We start from the raw sequence: 25,985 nt of genomic DNA on the forward strand, positions 1-25,985 counted from the left end.
CGCTCAGTGTGCTGAACCTCGAACGTCGTCTGTGGATGTTGCGAACATCTGACATACACGTTTTGATGACTACATGATAGTTCAGTGCGTAATGCTAAACGGTTTAGAGTTGAGGCACCGAAGACATTTTGAAACGTCGCGAAACATATGAGATGCTTCGAGGGATGAAATTGGGATTTCAGGCTCGTGCCCACGTCAAGAGGTATAAGACCTCCGACAATTTTCTTAGCCTGCAAACTAAGGGAGAAAAGCTCAATTGTTGAGCTTGTGCTCAGATTGTCTGAGTACAACAATCATTTGAATCGAGTGGGAGTTGTTCTTCCAGATAAGATAGTGATGTTTCTCCGAAGTCATTACCACCAAGCTGCTAGAGCTTCGTGATGAACTATAATATATCAGGGACATATATGATGATCCTTGAGATATTCGCGATGTTTGAAACCAAAGTAGAAATCAAGAAGGAGCATCAATTGTTGATGGTTGGTGAAACCACTAGTTTCAAGAAGGGCAAGGGCAAGAAGGGATACTTCATGAAATGGCAATTCAGCTGCTGCTCTAGTGAAGAAACCCAAGGTTGAACCCAAACCCGAGACTAAGTGCTTCTGTAATAAGGGGAACAACCACTGGAGCAGAATTACCCTAGATACTTGGTAGATAAGAAGGCTGGCAAGGTCGATAGAAGTATATTGGATATACATTGTGTTGATGTGTACTTTACTAGTACTCCTAGTAGCACCAGGGTATTAGATACCGGTTTGGTTGCTAAGTGTTAGTAACTCGAAATAAAAGCTATGGAATAAACGGAGACTAGCTAAAGGTGAGCTGACGATATGTGTTGGAAGTGTTTCCAATGTTGATATGATCAAGCATCGCACGCTCCCTCTACCATCGAGACTGGTGTTAAACCTAAATAATTGTTATTTGGTGTTTGCGTTGAGCATAGACGTGATTGGATTATGTCTATCGCAATACGGTTATTCATTTAAGGAGAATAATGGTTACTCTGTTTATTTGAATAATACCTTCAATGGTCTTGCACCTAAAATGAATGGTTTATTGAATCTCGATCGTAGTGATACACATGTTCATGCCAAAAGATATAAGATAGTAATGATAGTACCACCTACTTGTGGCACTACCACTTAAGTCATATCGGTATAAAACGCATGAAGAAGCTCCATGTTGATGGATCTTTGGGCTCACTCGTTTTGAAAAGTTTGAGACATGCGAACCATGTCTATTGGTGTATATGCATGAAGAAACTCCATGCAAATGGACCGTTTGGACTCACTTGATCTTGAATCACTTGAGACATGCAAATCATACCACATGGGCAAGATGACTGAAAGCCTCGTTTTAGTAAGACGGAACAAGATAGCAACTCGTTGGAAGTAACACATTTTGATGTGTGCAGTCCAATGAGTGCTGAGGCGTATAGTGGATATCGTTATGTTCTTCACAGATGATTTGAGTAGATGTTGAGTATATTTACTTGATGAATCACGAGTCTGAATTATTGAAAGGTTCAAGTAATTTCAGGGTGAAGTTGAAAGATCATCGTGACAAGAGGATAAAATATCTATGATATGATCATAGAGATGAATATCTGAATTATGAGTTTGGCACAGAATTAAGACATTGTGGAAATCGTTTCACAACTAATACAGCCTGGAACACCATAGTGTGATGGTGTGTCCGTACATCATAACTGCACCCTATTGGATATGATGCATACCATGATGTCTCTTATTGAATTACCACGATAGTTCATGGGTTAGGCATTAGAGACAACCACGTTCACTTTAAATAGGGCACCACGTAATTCCGATGAGATGACACCGTATGAACTATGGTTTAGAGAAACCTAAGCTGTCATTTCTTAAAAGTGTGGGGCTGCGACGCTTATGTGAAAAAGTTTCAGGCTGATAAGCTCGAACCCAAAGCGGATAAATGCATCTTCATAGGACACCCAAAACAGTTGGGTATACCTCCTGTCTCAGATCCGAAAGCAATAAGGGATTGTTTCTAGAATTGGGTCCTTTCTCGAGAAAAAGTTTCTCTCGAAGGAATTGAGTGGGAGGATGTTGGAGACTTGATGAGGTTATTGAACCGTCACTTCAACTAGTGTATAGCAGGGCACAAAGAGTTGTTCCTGTGGCACCTACACCAATTGAAGTGGAAGCTTATGATATTGATCATGAGACTTCGGATCAAGTCACTCCCAAACCTCGTAGGATGACAAGGATGCGTACTACTTCAGAGTGGTACGTAATCCTGTCTTGGAAGTCATGTTGCTAGACAACAATGAACCTACGAGCCATGGAGAAGCGATGGTGCGCCCGGATTCCGATAAATGGCTCGAGGCCATAAAATCCAAGAGAGGGTCCATGTATGAAAACAAAGTGTAGACTTTGGCGGAACAGCTCGATGGTTGTAAGGCTGTTGAGTACAGATGGATTTTAAAAGGAAGACGGACAATGATGGTAAGTATCACCATTAAGAAAGCTCGACTTGTCGTTAAGATGTTTTCCAACAAGTTCAAGGAGTTGACTACGGTGAGACTTTCTCACTCGTAGAGATGCTAAGAGTGTTGGGGAACGTTGCAGAAAACAAAAATTTTCCTACTCGTTTCACCAAGATCATCTAGGAGTTCAACTAGCAACGAGCTATCGGATGCATCTACATACCTTTGTAGATTGCGCACGGAAGCGTTCAAAAGAACGGTGATGATGTAGTCGTACTCGACGTGATCCAAATCACCGATGACCAGCGCCGAACGGACGGCACCTCCGCGTTCAACACACGTACGGGACGGGAGACATCTCCTCCTTCTTGATCCAGCAAGGGGGGAGGAGAGGTTGATGAAGATCCAGCAGCACGACGGCGTGGTGGTGGATGCAGGGCGTGACAGAAGCAGGGCTTCGCCAAGACTACGAGGGAGAGACGTAACGGGGGGAGATGGAGGCGCCAGGGGCTGGGTGTGAAATACCTCCTCTCCCCCCCACTATATATAGGGGTGCCATGGGGGGGGCGCCGGCCCTAGTAGATGAGATCTACTAGGGGGGGCGGCGGCCTAGGGTGGGGGGCTTGCCCCCCAAGGAAAGGGGGCGCCCCCTTTAGGGTTTCCCCAAACCCTAGCCGCATGGGCCCTTGGGGGGGTGGCGCCCCAGCCCACTATGGGCTGGGTTCCCTCCCACTTCAGCCCATGGGGCCCCCCGGGATAGGTGGCCCCACCCGGTGGACCCCCGGGACCCTTCCGGTGCTCCCGGTACAATACCGGTGACCCCGAAACTTGTCCCGATGGCCGAAATAGCACTTCCCATATATAATTCTTTACCTCCGGACCATTCCGGAACTCCTCGTGATGTCCGGGATCTCATCCGGGACCCCGAACAACATTCGGGTTACTGCATATACATATCTTCTCAACCCCAGCGTCACCGAACCTTAAGTGTGTAGACCCTACGGGTTCGGGAGACAAGCAGACATGACCGAGACGACTCTCAGGGAAATAACCAACAGCGGGATCTGGATACCCATGTTGGCTCCCACATGCTCCACGATGATCTCATCGGATGAACCACGATGTCGAGGATTCAATCAACCCCGTATGCAATTCCCTTTGTCAATCGATATGTTACTTGCCCGAGATTCGATCGTCGGTATCCCAATACCTCGTTCAATCTCGTTACCGGCAAGTCACTTTACTCGTACCGTAATGCATGATCCCGTGACCAGACACTTGGTCACTTTGAGCTCATTATGATGATGCATTACCGAGTGGGCCCAGTGATACCTCTCCGTCACACGGAGTGACAAATCCCAGTCTTGATCCATGTCAACCCAACAGACACTTTCGGAGATACCCGTAGTTTACCTTTATAGTCACCCAGTTACGTTGTGACGTTTGGTATACCCAAAGCACTCCTACGGTATCCGGGAGTTACACGATCTCATGGTCTAAGGAAAAGATACTTTGACATTGGAAAACTCTAGCAAACGAACTATACGATCTTGTGCTATGTTTAGGATTGGGTCTTGTCCATCACATCATTCTCCTAATGATGTGATCTCGTTATCAATGACATCCAATGTCCATAGCCAGGAAACCATGACTATCTGTTGATCAACGAGCTAGTCAACTAGAGGCTTACTAGGGACATGTTGGTGTCTGTTATTCACACATGTATTACGATTTCCGGATAACACAATTATAGCATGAATAAAGACAATTATCATGAACAAGGAAATATAATAATAATGCTTTTATTATTGCCTCTAGGGCATATTTCCAACAGTCTCCCACTTGCACTAGAGTCAATAATCTAGTTACATTGTGATGAATCGAACACCCATGGAATTCTGGTGTTGATCATGTTTTGCTCTAGGGAGAGGTTTAGTCAACGGATCTGCTATATTCAGGTCCGTGTGCACTTTACAAATCTCTATGTCTCCATCTTGAACATTTTCACGGATGGAGTTGAAGCGACGCTTGATGTGCCTTGTCTTCTTGTGAAACCTGGGCTCCTAGGCAAGTGCAATAGCTCCAGTGTTGTCACAGAAGAGCTTGATCGGCCCCGACGCATTGGGTATGACTCCTAGGTCGGTGATGAACTCCTTCACCCATATTGCTTCATGTGCTGCCTCCGAGGCTGCCATGTACTCCGCTTCACATGTAGATCCCGCCACGACGCTTTGCTTGCAATTGCACCAGCTTACTGCCCCACCATTCAAAATATACACGTATCCGGTTTGTGACTTAGAGTCATCCAGATCTGTGTCGAAGCTAGCGTCGACGTAACCCTTTACGACGAGCTCTTCGTCACCTCCATAAACGAGAAACATTTCCTTAGTCCTTTTCAGGTACTTCAGGATATTCTTGACCGCTGTCCAGTGTTCCTTGCCGGGATTACTTTGGTACCTTCCTACCAAACTTACGGCAAGGTTTACATCAGGTCTGGTACACAGCATGGCATACATAATAGAACCTATGGCTGAGGCATAGGGGATGACGCTCATCTCTTCTATATCTTCTGTCGTGGTCGGACATTGAGCCGAGCTCAATTTCACACCTTGTAATACAGGCAAGAACCCCTTCTTAGACTGATCCATATTGAACTTCTTCAATATCTTATCAAGGTATGTGCTTTGTGAAAGACCTATGAGGCGTCTCGATCTATCTCTATAGATTTTGATGCCTAATATATAAGCATCTTCTCCAAGGTCCTTCATTGAAAAACTCTTATTCAAGTAGGCCTTGATGCTGTCCAAGAGTTCTATATCATTTCCCATCAAAAGTATGTCATCTACATATAATATGAGAAATGCTACAGAGCTCCCACTCACTTTCTTGTAAACGCAGGCTTCTCCATAAGTCTGTTTAAACCCAAACGCTTTGATCATCTCATCAAAGCGAATGTTCCAACTCCGAGATGCTTGCACCAGCCCATAAATCGAGCGTTGGAGCTTGCACACCTTGTCAGCATTCTTAGGATCGACAAAACCTTCCGGCTGCATCATATACAATTCTTCCTTAAGGAAACCATTAAGGAATGCCGTTTTGACGTCCATTTGCCATATCTCATAATCGTAGAATGCGGCAATTGCTAACATGATTCGAACGGACTTCAGCTTCGCTACCGGTGAGAAAGTCTCATCATAGTCAACCCCTTGAACTTGTCGATAACCCTTAGCGACAAGTCGAGCTTTATAGATGGTCACATTACCATCCGCGTCTGTCTTCTTCTTAAAGATCCATTTATTCTCTATGGGTCGCCGTTCAACGGGCAAGTCAGCCAAAGTCCATACTTCGTTTTCATACATGGATCCTATCTCGGATTTCATGGCTTCTAGCCATTTGTCGGAGTCCGGGCCCGCCATCGCTTCTTCATAGTTCGAAGGTTCACCGTTGTCTAACAACATGATTTCCATGATAGGGTTGCCGTACCACTCTGGTGCGGAACGTGTCCTTGTGGACCTTCGAATTTCAGTAGGAGCTTGATCAGAAGTACCTTGATCATTATCATTAACTTCCTCTCTAGTCGGTGCAGGCACCTCAGGAAAATTTTCTTGAGTTGCGCCATTTTCCGGTTCAAGAGGTGATACTTCATCAAGCTCTACTTTCCTCCCACTTACTTCTTTCGAGAGGAACTCTTTCTCTAGAAAGGACCCATTCTTGGCAACAAAGATCTTGCCTTCGGATCTGAGGTAGAAGGTGTACCCAATAGTTTCTTTTGGGTATCCTATGAAGACGCATTTTTCCGACTTGGGTTCGAGCTTCTCAGGTTGAAGTTTCTTGACATAAGCATCGCATCCCCAAACTTTTAGAAACGACAGCTTAGGTTTCTTCCCAAACCATAATTCATACGGTGTCGTCTCAACGGATTTCGACGGAGCCCTATTTAAAGTGAATGCGGCAGTCTCTAAAGCATAGCCCCAAAAAGATAGCGGTAAATCAGTAAGAGACATCATAGACCGCACCATATCCAATAGAGTGCGATTGCGACGTTCGGACACACCGTTACGCTGAGGTGTTCCAGGCGGCGTGAGTTGTGAAACTATTCCACATTTTCTTAAGTGTGTGCCAAACTCGTGACTCAAGTATTCTCCTCCACGATCTGATCGTAGAAACTTGATTTTCCTGTCACGTTGATTTTCAACCTCACTCTGAAATTCCTTGAACTTTTCAAAGGTTTCAGACTTGTGTTTCATTAAGTAGACATACCCATATCTACTCAAGTCATCAGTGAGGGTGAGAACATAACGATAGCCACCGTGAGCCTCAACACTCATTGGACCGCACACATCAGTATGTATGATTTCCAATAAGTTGGTTGCTCGCTCCATTGTTCCTGAGAACGGAGTCTTGGTCATTTTACCCATGAGGCATGGTTCGCACGTGTCAAATGATTCATAATCAAGAGACTCTAAAAGTCCATCTGCATGAAGCTTCTTCATGCGTTTGACACCTATGTGACCAAGGCGGCAGTGCCACAAGTATGTGGGACTATCATTATCAACCTTACTTCTTTTGGTACTCACATTATGAACATGTGTAGCATCACGTTCGAGATTCATAAAGAATAAACCATTCACCATAGGAGCATGACCATAAAACATATCTCTCATAAAATGGAACAACCATTATTCTCAGATTTAAAAGAGTAGGCATCTCAAATTAAACGAGATCCCGATACAATGTTCATGCTCAAAGCTGGCACTAAATAACAATTATTAAGGTTTAAGACTAATCCCGAAGGGAGATGCAGAGGCAGCGTGCCGACGGCGATCACATTGACCTTGGAACCATTCCCGACGCGCATCGTCACCTCGTCCTTTGCCAGTTTCCTCTTATTCCGCAGCCCCTGCTTTGAGTTACAAATGTGAGCAACTGCACCGGTATCAAATACCCAGGAGCTACTACAGGCACTAGTAAGGTACACATCAATTACATGTATATCACATATACCTTTTGTTTTGCCGGCCTTCTTATCCGCTAAGTACTTAGGGCAGTTCCGCTTCCAGTGACTGCTTCCCTTGCAATAAAAGCACTCAGTCTCGGGCTTGGGTCCATTCTTTGGCTTCTTCCCGGTAGCTTGCTTGCCAGGCGCGGCAACCTCCTTGCCGTCCTTCTTGAAGTTCTTTTTACCCTTGCCTTTCTTGAACTTAGTGGTTTTATTGACCATCAACACTTGATGTTCTTTCTTGACTTCTACCTCCGCTGATTTCAGCATTGAGAACAACTCAGGAATGGTCTTTTGCATCCCCTGCATGTTGAAGTTCATCACGAAGCTCTTGTAGCTTGGTGGAAGCGACTGGAGGATTCTGTCAATGACCGCATCATCCGGGAGATTAACTCCCAGCTGAGACAAGCGGTTATGTAACCCAGACATAGTGAGTATGTGCTCACTGACAGAACTATTTTCCTCCATCTTACAGCTGAAGAACTTATCGAAGACTTCATATCTCTCGATCCGGGCATGAGCTTGAAAAACTATTTTCAGCTCTTCGAACATCTCGTATGCTCCATGTCTCTCAAAACGTTTTTGGAGCCCCAGCTCTAAGCTGTAAAGCATGCCGCACTGAACAAGGGAGTAGTCGTCAACACGTGTCTGCCAAGCGTTCATAACGTCTTGGTTCTGTGGGACGGGAGGATCACCTAGCGGTGCTTGTAGGACATAATATTTCTTGGCAGCTATGAGGATGATCCTCAGGTTCCGGACCCAGTCCGTATAGTTGCTGCCATCGTCTTTCAGCTTGGTTTTCTCTAGGAACGCGTTGAAGTTGAGGACTACGTTGGCCATTTGATCTACAAGACATATTGCAAAGATTTTAGACTAAGTTCATGATAATTAAGTTCATCTAATCAAATTATTAATGAACTCCCACTTAGATTAGGCATCCCTCTAGTCATCTAAGTATTACATGATCCGAGTTAACTAGACCGTGTCCGATCATCACGTGAGACGGACTAGTCAACATCGGTGAACATCTTCATGTTGATCGTATCTTCTATACGACTCATGCTCGACCTTTCGGTCTTCTGTGTTCCGAGGCCATGTCTGTACATGCTAGGCTCGTCAAGTCAACCTAAGTGTTTGCATGTGTAAATCTGTCTTACACCCGCTGTATGTGAACGTCTGAATAAAACACCCGATCATCACGTGATGTTTTGAAACAGCGAACTGTCGCAACGGTGCACAGTTAGGGGGAACACTTCTTGAAATTAGTATGAGGGATCATCTTATTTACTACCGTCGTTCTAAGTAAACAAGATGCAAAACATGATAAACATCACATGCAATCAAATAATGAACGTGACATGATATGGCCAATATCACATAGCTCCTTTGATCTCCATCTGGGGCTCCATGATCATCTTGTCACCGGCTTGACACCATGATCTCCATCATCATGATCTCCATCATCGTGTCTCCATGAAGTTGCTCGCCAACTATTACTTCTACTACTATGGCTAACGCGTTTAGCAATAAAGTAAAGTAATTTACATGGCGTTACTCAATGACACGCAGGTCATATAAAAGAATAAAGACAACTCCTATGGCTCCTGCCGGTTGTCATACTCATCGACATGCAAGTCGTGATTCCTATGACAATAGCATGAACATCTCATACATCACATATAGATCATTCATCATTCATCACAACTTTGGCCATATCATATCACAAACCACTTGCTGCAAAAACAAGTTAGACGTCTTCTAATTGTTGTTGCAAGTTTTTACGTGGCTGATTAGGGTTCTAGCAAGAACGTCTTCTTACCTACGTTAAAGCCACAACGTGATTTGTCAACTTCTATTTACCCTTCATAAGGACCCTGTTCATCGAATCCACTCCAACTAAAGTGGGAGAGACAGACACCCGCCAGCCACCTTATGCAACTAGTGCATGTTAGTCGGTGGAACCGGTCTCACGTAAGCGTACGTGTAAGGTTGGTCCGGGCCGCTTCATCCCACAATGCCGCTGAAGCAAGAAAAGACTAGTAACGGCAAGAAAGTTGACAAATCTACGCCCACAACAAATTGTGTTCTACTCGCGCAAGAAGAACTACGCATAGACCTAGCTCATGATGCCACTGTTGGGGAACGTTGCAGAAAAAAAAATTCCTACTCGTTTCACCAAGATCATCTAGGAGTTCAACTAGCAACGAGCTATCGGATGCATCTACATACCTTTGTAGATTGCGCACGGAAGCGTTCAAAAGAACGGTGATGATGTAGTCGTACTCGACGTGATCCAAATCACCAATGACCAGCGCCGAACGGACGGCACCTCCGCGTTCAACACACGTACGGGACGGGAGACGTCTCCTCCTTCTTGATCCAGCAAGGGGGGGAGGAGATGTTGATGAAGATCCAGCAGCACGACGGCGTGGTGGTGGATGCAGGGCGTGACAGAAGCAGGGCTTCGCCAAGACTACGAGGGAGAGACGTAACGGGGGGAGATGGAGGCGCCAGGGGCTGGGTGTGAAATACCTCCTCTCCCCCCCCACTATATATAGGGGTTCCATGGGGGGGCGCCGGCCCTAGTAGATGAGATCTACTTGGGGGGGCGGCGGCCTAGGGTGGGGGGCTTGCCCCCCAAGGCAAGGGGGCGCCCCCTTTAGGGTTTCCCCAAACCCTAGCCGCATGGGCCCTTGGGGGGGTGGCACCCCAGCCCACTATGGGCTGGGTTCCCTCCCACTTCAGCCCATGGGACCCCCCGGGATAGGTGGCCCCACCCGGTGGACCCCCGGGACCCTTCCGGTGGTCCCGGTACAATACCGGTGACCCCGAAACTTGTCCCGATGGCCGAAATAGCACTTCCCATATATAATTCTTTACCTCCGGACCATTCCAGAACTCCTCATGATGTCCGGGATCTCATCCGGGACCCCGAACAACATTCGGGTTACTGCATATACATATCTTCTCAACCCCAGCGTCACCGAACCTTAAGTGTGTAGACCCTACGGGTTCGGGAGACAAGCAGACATGACCGAGACGACTCTCAGGGCAATAACCAACAGCGGGATCTGGATACCCATGTTGGCTCCCACATGCTCCACGATGATCTCATCGGATGAACCACGATGTCGAGGATTCAATCAACCCTGTATGCAATTCCCTTTGTCAATCGATATGTTACTTGCCCGAGATTCGATCGTCGGTATCCCAATACCTCGTTCAATCTCGTTACTGGCAAGTCACTTTACTCGTACCGTAATGCATGATCCCGTGACCAGACACTTGGTCACTTTGAGCTCATTATGATGATGCATTACCGAGTGGGCCCAGTGATACCTCTCCGTCACACGGAGTGACAAATCCCAGTCTTGATCCATGTCAACCCAACAGACACTTTCGGAGATACCCGTAGTTTACCTTTATAGTCACCCAGTTACGTTGTGACGTTTGGTATACCCAAAGCACTCCTACGGTATCCGGGAGTTACACGATCTCATGGTCTAAGGAAAAGATACTTTGACATTGGAAAACTCTAGCAAACGAACTATACGATCTTGTGCTATGTTTAGGATTGGGTCTTGTCCATCACATCATTCTCCTAATGATGTGATCTCGTTATCAATGACATCCAATGTCCATAGCCAGGAAACCATGACTATCTGTTGATCAACGAGCTAGTCAACTAGAGGCTTACTAGGGACATGTTGGTGTCTGTTATTCACACATGTATTACGATTTCCGGATAACACAATTATAGCATGAATAAAGACAATTATCATGAACAAGGAAATATAATAATAATGCTTTTATTATTGCCTCTAGGGCATATTTCCAACAAAGAGTCTGTTGGAATTATATTAGCGATTACTGCGTCATTTATGAAATCTTGCAGATAGGATGTCAAAACATTGTTTCCTCGATGATTTTTCTTGAGGAAAGGTTGTATGTGATACAACCGGAAGGTTTTGTCAATCCTGAAAGATGCTAATAAGTATGCAAAGCTCCAGCTATCCTTCTAAGGACTGGAGTAAGCATCTCGGAGTTGGAATGTATGCTTTGATGAGATGATCAAAGATTTTCGGTGTATACAAAGTTTATGAGAAACTTGTATTTCCGAAGAAGTGAGTGGGAGCACTATAGAATTTCTGATGAGTATATGTTGTTGACATATTGTTGATCAGAAATGACGTAGGATTTCTGGAAAGCATATAGGGTTATTTGGAAAGTGTTTTCAATGGAAAGCCTGGATTAAGCTGCTTGAGCATTGAGCATCAAGATCTATAAGGATAGATCAAAACGCTTAATGGAACTTTCAAATGAGCACATACCTTGACATGATCTTGAAGGTGTTCAAGATGGATCAGTCAAAGAAGGAGTTCTTGCCTGAGTTGTAAGGTATGAAGTTAAGACTTAAAGCTTGACCATGGCAGAATAGAGAGAAAGGACGAAGGTCGTCCCCTATGCTTAAGACGTAGGCTCTACAGTATGCTATGCTGTGTACCGCACCTGAAGTGTGCCTTGCCATGAGTCAGTCAAGGGGTACAAGAGTGATCCAAGAATGGATCACAGGACAGCGGTCAAAGTTATCCTTACTAACTAGTGGACTAAGGAATTTTCTCGATTATGGAGCTGGTAAAAGAGTTCGTCGTAAAGGGTTACGCCGATGCAAACTTTGACACTAATCCAGATTATTCTGAGTAGTAAACTGGATTCGTATAGTAGAACAGTTATTTGGAATAGCTCCAAATAGAACGTGGTAGCTGCATCTAGGAGATGACATAGAGATTTGTAAAGCACACACGGATCTGAAAGGTTCAGACCCGTTGACTATAACCTCTCTCACAAGCATAACATGATCAAACCCAGAACTCATCGAGTGTTAATCACATGGTAAATGTGAACTAGATTATTGACTCTAGTAAACTCTTTGGGTGTTAGTCACATGGGGATGTGACCTTGAGTGTTAATCACATATCGATGTGAACTAGATTATTGACTCTAGTGCAAGTGGGAGACTGTTGGAAATATGCCCTAGAGGCAATAATAAATTGATTATTATTATATTTCCTTGTTCATGATAATCGTTTATTATCCATGCTAGAATTGTATTGATAGGATACTCAGATACATGTGTGGATACATAGACAACACCATGTCCCTAGTAAGCCTCTAGTTGACTAGCTCGTTGATCAATAGATGGTTACGGTTTCCTGACCATGGACATTGGATGTCGTTGATAACGGGATCACATCATTAGGAGAATAATGTGATGGACAAGACCCAATCCTAAGCATAGCACTAGATCATGTAGTTCGTATGCTAAAGCTTTTCTAATGTCAAGTATCATTTCCTTAGACCATGAGATTGTGCAACTCCCGGATACCGAAGGAGTGCTTTGGGTGTGCCAAACGTCACAACGTAACTGGGTGGCTATAAAGGTACACTACGGGTATCTCCGAAAGTGTCTGTTGGGTTGGCACGAATCGAGACTGGGATTTGTCACTCCGTGTGACAGAGAGGTATCTCTGGGCCCACTCGGTAGGACATCATCATAATGTGCACAATGTGACCAAGGAGTTGATCACGGGATGATGTGTTACGGAACGAGTAAAGAGACTTGCCGGTAACGAGATTGAACAAGGTATCGGGATACCGACGATTGAATCTCGGGCAAGTATCGTACCGATAGACAAAGGGAATTGTATGCGGGATTGATTAAGTCCTTGACATCGTGGTTCATCCGATGAGATCATCGTGGAACATGTGGGAGCCAACATGGGTATCCAGATCCCGCTATTGGTTATTGACCGAAGAACGTCTCGGTCATGTCTGCATGTCTCCCGAACCCGTAGGGTCTACACACTTAAGGTTCGATGACGCTAGGGTTATAAAGGAAGTTTGTATGTGGTTACCGAATGTTGTTCGGAGTCCCATATGAGATCCCGGACATCACGAGGAGTTCCGGAATGGTCCGGAGGTAAAGAGTTATATATGGGAAGTCCTGTTTTGGTCACCGGACAAGTTTCGGGGTCACCGGTATTGTACCGGGACCACCGGAAGGGTCCCGGGGGTCCACCGGGTGGGGCCACCTGCCCCGGGGGGCCACATGGGCTGTAAGGGGGTGCGCCTTGGCCTATATGGGCCAAGGGCACCAGCCCCAAGAGGCCCATGCGCCAAGGGATAAGGAAAGGAAGAGTCCTAAAGGGGGAAGGCACCTCCGAGGTGCCTTGGGGAGGAGGGACTCCTCCCTAGCCGCACCCTTCCTTGGAGGAAGGGCCAAGGCTGCGCCCCCCCTCTCCCGTGCCCCTATATATATGTGTGGGGGTGGGAGGGCAGCCATACCTCTGCCTTTGGTGCAGCCCTCCCCTCTCCCAAGTCCTCCTCTCCCGTGGTGCTTGGCGAAGCCCTGCAGGATTGCCACGCTCCTCCACCACCACCACGTCGTTGTGCTGCTGCTGGATGGAGTCTTCCTCAACCTCTCCCTCTCTCCTTGCTGGATCAAGGCATGGGAGACGTCACCGGGCTGTACGTGTGTTGAACGCGGAGGTGCCGTGCGTTCGGCACTTGGTCATCGGTGATTTGGATCACGACGAGTACGACTCCATCAACCCCGTTCACTTGAACGCTTCCGCTTAGCGATCTACAAGGGTATGTAGATGCACTCTCCTTCCCCTCGTTGCTAGTTTCTCCATAGATAGATCTTGGTGACACGTAGGAAAAATTTGAATTTCTGCTACGTTCCCCAACAGTGGCATCATGAGCTAGGTCTATTGCGTAGATTCTATGCACGAGTAGAACACAAAGTAGTTGTGGGCGTTGATTTTGTTCAATATGCTTGCCGTTACTAGTCTTATCTTGATTCGGCGGCATCGTGGGATGAAGCGGCCCGGACCAACCTTACACGTACGCTTACGTGAGACCGGTTCCACCGACAAACAGGCACTAGTTGCATAAGGTGGCTGGCGGGTGTCTGTCTCTCCCACTTTAGTCGGATCGGATTCGATGAACAGGGTCCTTATGTAGGGTAAATAGCAATTGGCATATCACGTTGTGGTCTTTGCGTAGGTAAGAAACGTTCTTGCTAGAAACCCATAGCAGCCACGTAAAACATGCAAACAACAATTAGAGGACGTCTAACTTGTTTTTGCAGGGTATGCTATGTGATGTGATATGGCCAAAGGATGTGATGAATGATATATGTGATGTATGAGATGATCATGTTCTTGTAATAGGAATCACGACTTGCATGTCGATGAGTATGACAACCGGCAGGAGCCATAGGAGTTGTCTTAATTTATTTATGACCTGCATGTCAACATAAACGTCATGTAATTACTTTACTTTATTGCTAACCGTTGACTAAAATTATCTCACAAGCAAAACATGATCACACCTTAGTACTCTTTGGGTGTTAATCACATAGCGATGTGAACTAGATTACTGACTCTAGTAAACCCTTTGGGTGTTGATCACATATCGATGTGAACTATGGGTGTTAATCACATGGTGATGTGAACTATTGCTGTTAAATCACATGGCGATGTGAACTAGATTATTGACTCTAGTGCAAGTGGGAGACTGAAGGAAATATGCCCTAGAGGCAATAATAAAGTTATTATTTATTTCCTTATATCATGATAAATGTTTATTATTCATGCTAGAATTGTATTAACCGGAAACATAATACATGTGTGAATACATAGACAAACAGAGTGTCACTAGTATGCCTCTACTTGACTAGCTCGTTAATCAAAGATGGTTATGTTTCCTAACCATGAACAAAGAGTTGTTATTTGATTAACGAGGTCACATCATTAGTTGAATGATCTGATTGACATGACCCATTCCATTAGCTTAGCACCCGATCGTTTAGTATGTTGCTATTGCTTTCTTCATGACTTATACATGTTCCTATAACTATGAGATTATGCAACTCCCGTTTACCGGAGGAACACTTTGGGTACTACCAAACATCACAACGTAACTGGGTGATTATAAAGGAGTACTACAGGTGTCTCCAAAGGTACATGTTGGGTTGGCGTATTTCGAGATTAGGTTTTGTCACTCCGATTGTCGGAGAGGTATCTCTGGGCCCTCTCGGTAATGCACATCACTTAAGCCTTGCAAGCATTGCAACTAAATGAGTTAGTTGCGGGATGATGTATTACAGAACGAGTAAAGAGACTTGCCGGTAACGAGATTGAACTAGGTATTTGGAATACCGACGATCGAATCTCGGGCAAGTAACATACCGATGACAAAGGGAACGACGTATGTTGTTATGCGGTCTGACCGATAAAGATCTTCGTAGAATATGTAGGAGCCAATATGGGCATCCAGGTCCCGCTATTGGTTATTGACCGGAGACGTGTCTCGGTCATGTCTACATTGTTCTCGAACCCGTAGGGTCCGCACGCTTAAGGTTACGATGACAGTTATATTATGAGTTTATGCATTTTGATGTACCGAAGGTTGTTCGGAGTCCCGGATGTGATCACGGACATGACGAGGAGTCTCGAAATGGTCGAGACATAAAGATTGATATATTGGAAGCCTATGTTTGGATATCGGAAGTGTTCCGGGTGAAATCGGGATTTTACCGGAGTACCGGGAAGGTTACCGGAACCCCCCAGGAGCTAAATGGGCCATGATGGGCCTTAGTGGAAAAGAGAAGAGGCAGCCCTACATGGGCTGCGCGCCTCCTCCTTCCCCTAGTCCTATTAGGACTAGGAGAGGTGGCCGGCCCCCTCTCTCTCTTTTCCCCCTCCGCGAATCCTATTCCAACTAGGATTGGGGGGGAATCCTACTCCCAGAGGGAGTAGGACTCCTGGCGCGCCACACCTTGGCTGGCCAGCCTCCCCCCTCCTCTAGTCCTTTATATACTGAGGCAGAGGCACCCTAGAACACACAAGTTGATCCACGTGATCTATTCCTTAGCCGTGTGCGGTGCCCCCAGCCACCATAGTCCTCGATAATACTGTAGCGGAGTTTAGGCGTAGCCCTGCTGCTGTAGTACATCAAGATCGTCACCACGGCGTCGTGCTGACGGAACTCTTCCCCAACACTTTGCTGGATCGGAGTCCGGGGATCGTCATCGAGCTGAACGTGTGCTCGAACTCGGAGGTGCCGTAGTTTCGGTGCTTGATCGGTTGGATCGTGAAGACGTACGACTACTTCCTCTATGTTGTGTCAACGCTTCCGCAGTCGGTCTGCGTGGGTACGTAGACAACACTCTCCCCTCTCGTTGCTATGCATCACATGATCTTGCGTGTGCGTAGGAATATTTTTGAAATTACTACGAAACCCAACAGTGGCACCTGAGCTGCGGAATGGTATGTGAAACAGGTATACTGCTCGTTATAGAGACCACCTTAGAGTTCTATAGTGCGGGGTAGCTTTCTGCTCCCTGGTTTTTGTATCGTTTGTGCGGCAATTGTACTGTCGGACAAGCCTTCCGAAGAATGGAGTCCTGAAAATAAGAGAAAATTAAGAAATCGGCAGCCCCTAGTGCAGTTTAAGCCGCGTTTCGGGCGTGCCGTGATGGTGCCCCTCCCCCTGTGCCCATGGTATTTCCAGAGCGTAGTTATGTACGCACAACACTGGTTTCGCAAGTTCACGAGGGCTGGGGTTGGGGCCGCATTGCTACGCTTGCTCGGAACGTGCCAGACGGTCTTGTTATGGGTTGCTCCGGGCGCGCTTGGCAGTGTCCGGACGTTTAATGGCCGGACTGGAGAATTGCCTTGAGAGGCTGCTTTGTACTTCCGCTGCGAGAGCCGCCGTATGCTCCTCCGTTCGGAGAGAGCGTTCGGTCTTTCCATTGACCGTAATGACTCCTCGAGGGCCTGGCATCTTGAGTTTAAGGTATGCGTAGTGCGGAACCGCATTGAACTTGGCAAATGCGGTTTGCCCGAGCAGTGTGTGATAGCCACTGCGGAACGGGACTATGTCGAAGATTAACTCCTCGCTTCGGAAATTATCCGGAGATCCGAAGACCACTTCAAGTGTAACTGAGCCTGTACAGTTGGCCTCTACACCTGGTATGACGCCTTTAAAGGTCGTTTTAGTGGGTTTAATCCTCGAGGGATCGATGCCCATTTTCCGCACTATATCCTGGTAAAGCAGATTCAGGCTGCTGCCGCCGTCCATAAGGACTCTAGTGACGTGAAATTCGTTAATAATTGGATCTAGAACCAATGCGGCGAATCCGCCATGACGGATGCTAGTGGGGTGGTCCCTTCGATCAAAAGTGATCGGGCAGGAAGACCATGGGTTGAACTTTGGGGCGACTGGCTCCATCGCGTATACGTCCCTTAGCGCACGCTTCCGCTCCCTCTTGAGGATGTGGGTTGCGTATATCATGTTCACCGTCCACACTTGTGGGGGGAAGCCCTTCTGTCCACTATTGTTCGGCGGCCGGGGCTCTTCCTCGTCGTCGCTATGCAGCCCCTTGTCTCTGCTTTCGGCATTTAACTTGCCTGCCTGCTTGAACACCCAACAATCCCTGTTGGTGTGATTGGCTGGTTTTTCGGGGGTGCCATGTATCTGGCATGAGCAGTCGAGTATTCGGTCCAAACTGGACGGGCCCGGAGTATTTCTTTTGAATTGCTTTTTCCGCTTACCGGGTTTGGAGCCTCTGAATCCGGCATTAACTGCTGTATCCTCAGTATTGTCGCCGTTAATGCGGCGCTTTTGCTTGTTGCGACGCGACCTGCCACTGCTATCCTTGGTATCCGAATTACCAGGGCTCTTAGTCATGTTATTGCTGCGAGCTAGCCAGTTGTCTTCTCCCGCGCAAAAGCGGGTCATAAGTGTGGTGAGGGCTGCCATTGATTTTGGCTTTTCCTGTCCTAGGTGTCGTGCAAGCCACTCATCGCGGATGTTATGCTTGAAGGCTGCTAGGGCCTCTGCATCCGGACAGTCGACGATTTGATTTTTTCTTGGTTAGGAACTGTGTCCAGAATTGTCTGGCCGATTCCTCTGGCTGCATTATGTGGCTTAGGTCATCGGCGTCTGGTGGTTGCACATAAGTGCCCTGGAAATTGTCGAGGAATGCGGCTTCCAGGTCCTCCCAACAACCAATTGATTCTGCTGGCAAGCTGTTAAGCCAATGCTGAGCTGGTCCTTTAAGCTTGAGTGGGAGGTATTTGATGGCGTGTAGGTCATCACCGCGGGCCATGTGGATATGAAGGAGATAGTCCTCGATCCATACCGCAGGATCTGTTGTGCCATCGTATGATTCGATGTTCACGGGTTTGAAACCCTCGGGGATTTGATAATCCATTACTTCATCTATGAAGCATAGTGGGTGTACGGCGCCTCTGTATTGGGCTATATCACGACGCAGCTCAAACGAGCTTTGTCTACTGTGTTTGGCCCGGCCGGATTTACTGTATCCGGAGTGACAATTACCGTCTCGTGCCGTGGGGCACCCACGCGATCCGTAGATCGATCTTGTTTGCCTTGCCTTGTCCTCCAATATATCTCGCAGGTCTGGCGCATTTTCCCATGGCTTGATATTTTTTGAGCGGCGCAGGGGTGCGGCTTGAGTGGAGGGCCGAGAGGCCTCTCTGTCGCGGCCACGGGGTGGCCGGTCGGCCGCATCATGCGCTGGTGATGAAGGTTTAGGTGCTTCCTCCTCTAATTGGGGTAGCAACCTGCGTTTTGGGAAGCTCTTGGAGGGGCGTTTGAGTTCATACTCTTCGGCCGCAAGGACTTTAGTCCATCTGTCGGCTAGCAAATCTTGATCAGCTCTAAGCTGTTGCTGTTTTTTCTTGAGGCTGCTCGCCATGGCCATAAGCCTGCGTTTGAAACGCTCTTGTTCGATGGGATCCTCCGGCACGACAAATTCGTCGTCGAGGCTTGTCTCGTCTTCGGAGGAAGGCATATAATTATCGTCCTCGACCTCTCTGTATGTCGCTCTCTCATGAGGGCTGGCTTCTCCATCCTCCTGTGCTGAATCTTGCTGGAGGTGGTTGTCTTCGGCACTGTCTGGGGTGTTATTATCTCCCGTGCCGGAATCACCGTTTTTGCTTTGGCGGGATTTAGAGTGGCGTCGCTGACGCCGGCGCTTAGGCTGCTTCTTGGAGGGGTCATCCTCCGTTGTTCCATCGCCATTGCCTTCTTTTGGGGTGTCCACCATGTATATATTGCAGCCCCCGAGGTGGTGTCCAACCACCCATCCTCGATTGGCGCAGTTGGCTCTGAATTAAGGGTCAGAGCTGATGCGGGTGCGGCCTCCAGGGCACTGTTCGGCAGAGCTAGATCATGCCCATCGTGACAGTGCGGCGCGCTCGGCTGCGGCTCGAATCCGTCAAAGATCAAGTCTCCGCGGAGGTCGGCCGTGTAGCTCAAACTTCCAAATCTGACATGATGGCCAGGAGTGTAGCTTTCGATCTGCTCCAGATGGCCAAGCGAATTGGCCCACAGTGCAAAGCCGCCAAATACGAAGATCTGTCCGGGGAGAAAAGTCTCACCCTGGATCGCATCGTCGTTGATGATCGGAGGAGCCATCGGGCCTAAAAGTGACGACACAGAGGAACTCTCAATGAAATCACCAATGTCGATGTCAAAACCGACGGATCTCGGGTAGGGGGTCCCGAACTGTGCGTCTAGGCGGATGATAACAAGAGACGAGGGACACGATGTTTTTACCCAGGTTCGGGCCCTCTCGATGAAGGTAAAACCCTACTCCTGCTTGATTAATATTGATAATATGGGTAGTACAAGAGTAGATCTACCACGAGATCAAGGAGGCTAAACCCTAGAGGCTAGCCTATGGTATGATTTTTGTTCGTCCTACGGACTAAAACCCTCCGGTTTATATAGACACCGGAGAGGGCTAGAGTTACACAGAGTCGGTTACAATGGTAGGAGATCTACATATCTGTATCGCCAAGCTTGCCTTCCACGCCAAGGAAAGTCCCTTCCAGACACGGGACGAAGTCTTCAATCTTGTATCTTCATAGTCCAGGAGTCCGGCCGAAGGTATAGTCCGGCTATCCGGACACCCCCTAGTTTAGGACTCCCTCAAAGAGGAAAATACGAGGAGTCGGATTCACCCCCACCGGATTAAGTAGTGCCGTCTTATGGTCAACTAGTTTCTTTCATCGAGAAAAGCATTACACTCAACTTAAAGTACAAGAGCATCAAGCATAACAAGCACAAGACAACAACAGAAAAGAAAAGCCCACATCCACAATTAGATGCCAAACCTAAAACAGATACAACATCTGGAGGTACAAGAAAGCTAGTACCATGCCCTGGCCTTCCCTGTGAGGTCCGCATGTCGTAACACAATCCTTCTCCAACCCTAATGGGGGTACTACCCATTCGATGTGGCTCCAACTGTCACCGAACCATGGGTCGATGCTCATCTCAGAGCCAAGACTAGCGTTAATACTGGCTTGGCAAAGGGGCTCAATAACCGCACAAAATGAGACTCGATTCTCGCCAATCATGTCGCACCATTGCATCCTGAAAAGGTGATCCCAAACCCCTCCCGTCCAGGCTCAACGGTGCCAAACCGAATGCGGCACGTCAATAGGGCGCACACAGCAAAAAAGGAGAACTCAAACAAGAAGAAAGCAGTGGCTCGGCACGCCACAACACCCCGCTGATAGCCAGCAAGTAAAAAAAACATCATGTAATAGCTGGGGTAAATTATAGATGCATCGGATCGATATACCCTGGGGTCTCACTACCCGTAAATAAATTAAGTGATGGGCCAAAGGATCCGCCAAAATGGTACGGCATGTGCGGATGCATCCACTGGTGGCATGCATTTCAATTTTCAAACCACGCACCCCGATTCAAATCCCCAACGTATACCTGACACAAACAAATCTACTACTACTACTATCCCCGGCTACACGGACGGACGGATCTGATCTACCCACATTGATTAATCTGCCGCCAGCACAGTCGCTAGTACTACTACTAGTTCCAATAACTAATCACCAACACTGTACGCACTCTTTTGTTCTTCATTTTCTTTTCCGTTGGATCCGAACAAAACAATAATGGGGTGAAAAAGATGGTAAAAAAAAAAGTTCCGTGCTACATTTGTTACTGTGGAGTGTGGAGGAAGGGATAGGGAAGAAGATGAGCGACTCCAGTGGTGGTCACGGCGGCAGCATGCAGCCACCGCTGGGGTCTGGCTGCATCATGTCAGGAAGATTCGGAGTGTGCATCAATTTCAGCGCGGCCAATGAGGGCTCAAAACGTCACCATGATTCCCTATCCGCTGGTAATTACCTCGGTAACGCGGATTACCACCATTTAATTACCGCAGTAGTTATTATACCGGCTGCCGAGACCGACTGGCGTGCATATGGCATATGCCCGCATCGCATCGACATGGGGATTAATTACCCCGCATTAACTATGGAAGGAGTACTACTACACTGTGGGAGGATTTGACCTTTTAAATGAGGATTAAACCTTTGGCAATTAAAGCAAGTACAATAAAACTGAGTCAGCTGGCTATAAGACTGCTCACAGTGGGGAGTAAGATAGAGTAGTAACTTGCCGATGTTACTAGTCTATGTTACTATCTTCATAGTGGGCAGTAGCATATGAGTGGTATCATGAAAGAGTTCATTTATTAGGCTATAGACTCATTATGCCTTGAAATGTGTGATGTTATAATAGCTAGCTAAGTTACCACAAACCCCTCTCTCCTTATTAATTAGCTGCCACATAAGTAATTTTGTATTGAAATACTCCCTCCTTTTTGGTTTACAGGGCTTATCTCAAAATTTTAGTTTTTTCCATTTTATAAGGCTCAATTTGGTTGTTTTCCATCACATGTTCAGATTTCAAGGTGCATTAAATCATTGCATGCAAGTATTAAGAGAAAATTGACCAATGCATGTACTTTATGCATGCATGCATTGCAATTTATGCATTGATAAACATAATTTTTTGAGGAAAACAAGTGCATTAATTAGGTGCTTTTGCAAACTACAAAAAGTATTCCACCATTCATCATCTATCTTGGTTTGTGAGATTTTTGAATTGAGCACTATAAACCGAAAAGGAGGGAGTATGTGATGTTACTAGCTAAGTTACTCCCATTGTGACTAGTCTAAGACTGCTCAGATTAGCCACAATGGGTAGTAACATAGAGTAGTAACATAAACATGTTACTAGTCTATGTTACTACCTCTATAGTGGGGAGTAACATATGTGTGGTAACATGCAACACTTCGTTTATTAAGCTATAGACACATCTTGCCTTGATATGTGTGATGTTACTCATACTACTAGTAACTAGCTATGTTACTACTTTACTCTCTTTCTTCATTTATTGCTTGCCACATCACCTATTTTATCTAGATATGTGTGATGTTACTACCTATGTTACTGTTGTAAATATGCCCTAGAGGCAATAATAAAATAATTATTATATTTCCTTGTTCCTGATAATTGTCTATTATTCATGCTTTAATTGTATTATCCGGAAATCGTAATACATGTGTGAATACATAGACCACAATGTGTCCCTAGTGAGCCTCTAGTTGACTAGCTCGTTGATCAACAGATAGTCATGGTTTCCTGGCTATGGACATGGGGATGTCATTGATAACGGGATCACATCATTAGGAGAATGATGTGATGGACAAGACCCAATCCTAAACATAGCACAAGATCGTATAGTTCGTTTGCTAGAGTTTTTCCAATGTCAAGTATCTTTTCCTTAGACCATGAGATCGTGTAACTCCCGGATACCGTAGGAGTGCTTTGGGTGTACCAAACGTCACAACGTAACTGGGTGACTATAAAGGTATACTACGGGTATCTCCGAAAGTGTCTGTTGGGTTGACACGGATCAAGACTGGGATTTGTCACTCCGTATGACGAAGAGGTATCTCTGGGCCCACTCGGTAATGCATCATCACAATGAGCTCAAAGTGACCAAGTGTCTAGTCACGGGATCATGCATTACGGTACGAGTAAAGTGACTTGCCGGTAACGAGATTGAACGAGGTATCGGGATACCGACGATCGAATCTCGGGCAAGTAACGTACCGATTGACAAAGGGAATTGTATACGGGGTTGCTTGAATCCTCGACATCGTGGTTCATCCGATGAGATCATCGAGGAGCATGTGGGAGCCAACATGGGTATCCAGATCCCGCTGTTGGTTATTGACCGGTGAGCAATCTCGGTCATGTCTACATGTCTCCCGAACCCGTAGGGTCTACACACTTAAGGTTCGGTGACGCTAGGGCTGTAGAGATATGAATATGCAGTAAACCGAAAGTTGTTCGGAGTCCCGGATGAGATCCTGGACGTCACGAGGAGTTTCGGAATGGTCCGGAGGTGAAGAATTATATATAGGAAGTGCAGTTTCGGCCATCGGGAGAGTTTCGGGGGTCACCGGTATTGTACCGGGACCACCGGAAGGGTCCCGGGGGTCCACCGGGTGGGGCCACCCATCCCGGAGGGCCCCATGGGCCAAAGTGGGGAGGGGAACCATCCCATAATGGGCTGGTGCGCCCCCCTTGGCCCACCCCATGCGCCTAGGGTTGGGAACCCTAGGATGGGGGGGCGCCCCACCTGGCTTGGGGGCACTCCACCCCTTGGCCGCCCCCCCCCCCCTAGGAGATCCCATCTCCTAGGGCCGGCGCACCCCCTAGGGGGCCAATATAAAGGGGGGGAGGGAGGGGGAAGCCACACCCTTGAGTCTTGGCGCCTTCATCTCCTCTGCAACACCTCTCCCTCTCGTAGTAGACCGGCGAAGCCCTGCTGTGGTGACCCCTGCATCCACCACCACGCCGTCGTGCTGCTGGATCTTCATCAACCTCTCCTTCCCCCTTGCTGGATCAAGAAGGAGGAGACATCACGCTGACCGTACGTGTGTTGAACGCGGAGGTGCCGTCCGTTCGGCGCTAGGATCTCCAGTGATTTGGATCACGTCGACTACGACTTCCTCATCCCCGTTCTTTGAACGCTTCCGCGCGTGATCTACAAAGGTATGTAGATGCAATTTGATCACTCGTTGCTAGATGAACTCATAGATGGATCTTGGTGAAACCGTAGGAAATTTTTTGTTTTCTGCAACGTTCCCAACAGTGGCATCATGAGCTAGGTCTATGCGTAGTTCTCTTTGCACGAGTAGAACACAATTTGTTGTGGGCGTAGATGTTGTCAACTTTCTTGCCGCTACTAGTCTTATTTTGCTTCAGCGGTATTGTGGGATGAAGCGGCCCAGACCGACCTTACACGTACGCTTACGTGAGACTGGTTCCACCGACTGACATGCACTAGTTGCATAAGGTGGCTAGCGGGTGTCTGTCTCTCCCACTTTAGTTGGAGCGGATTCGATGAAAAGGGTCCTTATGAAGGGTAAATAGAAGTTGACAAATCACGTTGTGGCTATTACGTAGGTAAGAAAACGTTCTTGCTAGAACCCTATTGCAGCCACGTAAAACTTGCAACAACAATTAGAGGACGTCTAACTTGTTTTTGCAGCAAGTGCTTTGTGATGTGATATGGCCAAAGTTGTGATGAATGATGAATGACATATATGTGATGTATGATATTATGTTCTTGTAAGAGGAATCACGACTTGCATGTCGATGAGTATGACAACTGGCAGGAGCCATAGGAGTTGTCTTTATTTTTTGTATGACCTGCGTGTCATTGAGAAACGCCATGTAAATTACTTTACTTTATTGCTAAACGTGTTAGCCATAGTAGTAGAAGTAATAGTTGGCGAGCAACTTCATGGAGACACGATGATGGAGATCATGGTGTCATGCCAGTGACAAGATGATCATGGAGCCCCAAGATGGAGATCAAAGGAGCTATGTGATATTGGCCATATCATGTCACTATTATTATTTGATTGCATGTGATGTTTATCATGTTTTTGCATCTTGTTTACTTAGAACGGCGGTAGTAAATAAGATGATCCCTCATAATAATTTCAAGAAAGTGTTCCCCCTAACTGTGCACCGTTGCGACAGTTCATTGTTTCGAAGCACCACGTGATGATCGGGTGTGATAGATTCCAACGTTCACATACAACGGGTGTAAGACAGATTTACACATGCAAACACTTAGGTTGACTTGACGAGCCTACCATGTACAGACATGGCCTCGGAACACAGAAGACCGAAAGGTCGAGCATGAGTCGTATAGAAGATATGATCAACATGAAGATGTTCGCCGATGTTGACTAGTCCGTCTCACGTGATGATCAGACACGGCCTAGTTAACTCGGATCATGTTATACTTAGATGACTAGAGGGATGTCTATCTAAGTGGGAGTTCATTATATAATTTGATTAGATGAACTTAATTATCATGAACTTAGTCTAAAATATTTACAATATGTCTTGTAGATCAAATGGCCCACGTTGTCCTCAACTTCAACGCGTTCTTAGAGAAAACCAAGCTGAAAGACGATGGCAGCAATTATACGGACTGGGTCCGGAACCTGAGGATCATCCTCATAGCTGCCAAGAAAGAATATGTCCTACAAGCACCGCTAGGTGACGCACCCGTCCCAC

This window comes from Triticum urartu, chromosome 2A (genome assembly GCF_056163025.1).
Source record: "Triticum urartu cultivar PI428250 chromosome 2A, HENAU_Tu73, whole genome shotgun sequence".
Taxonomy (NCBI): domain Eukaryota; kingdom Viridiplantae; phylum Streptophyta; class Magnoliopsida; order Poales; family Poaceae; genus Triticum; species Triticum urartu.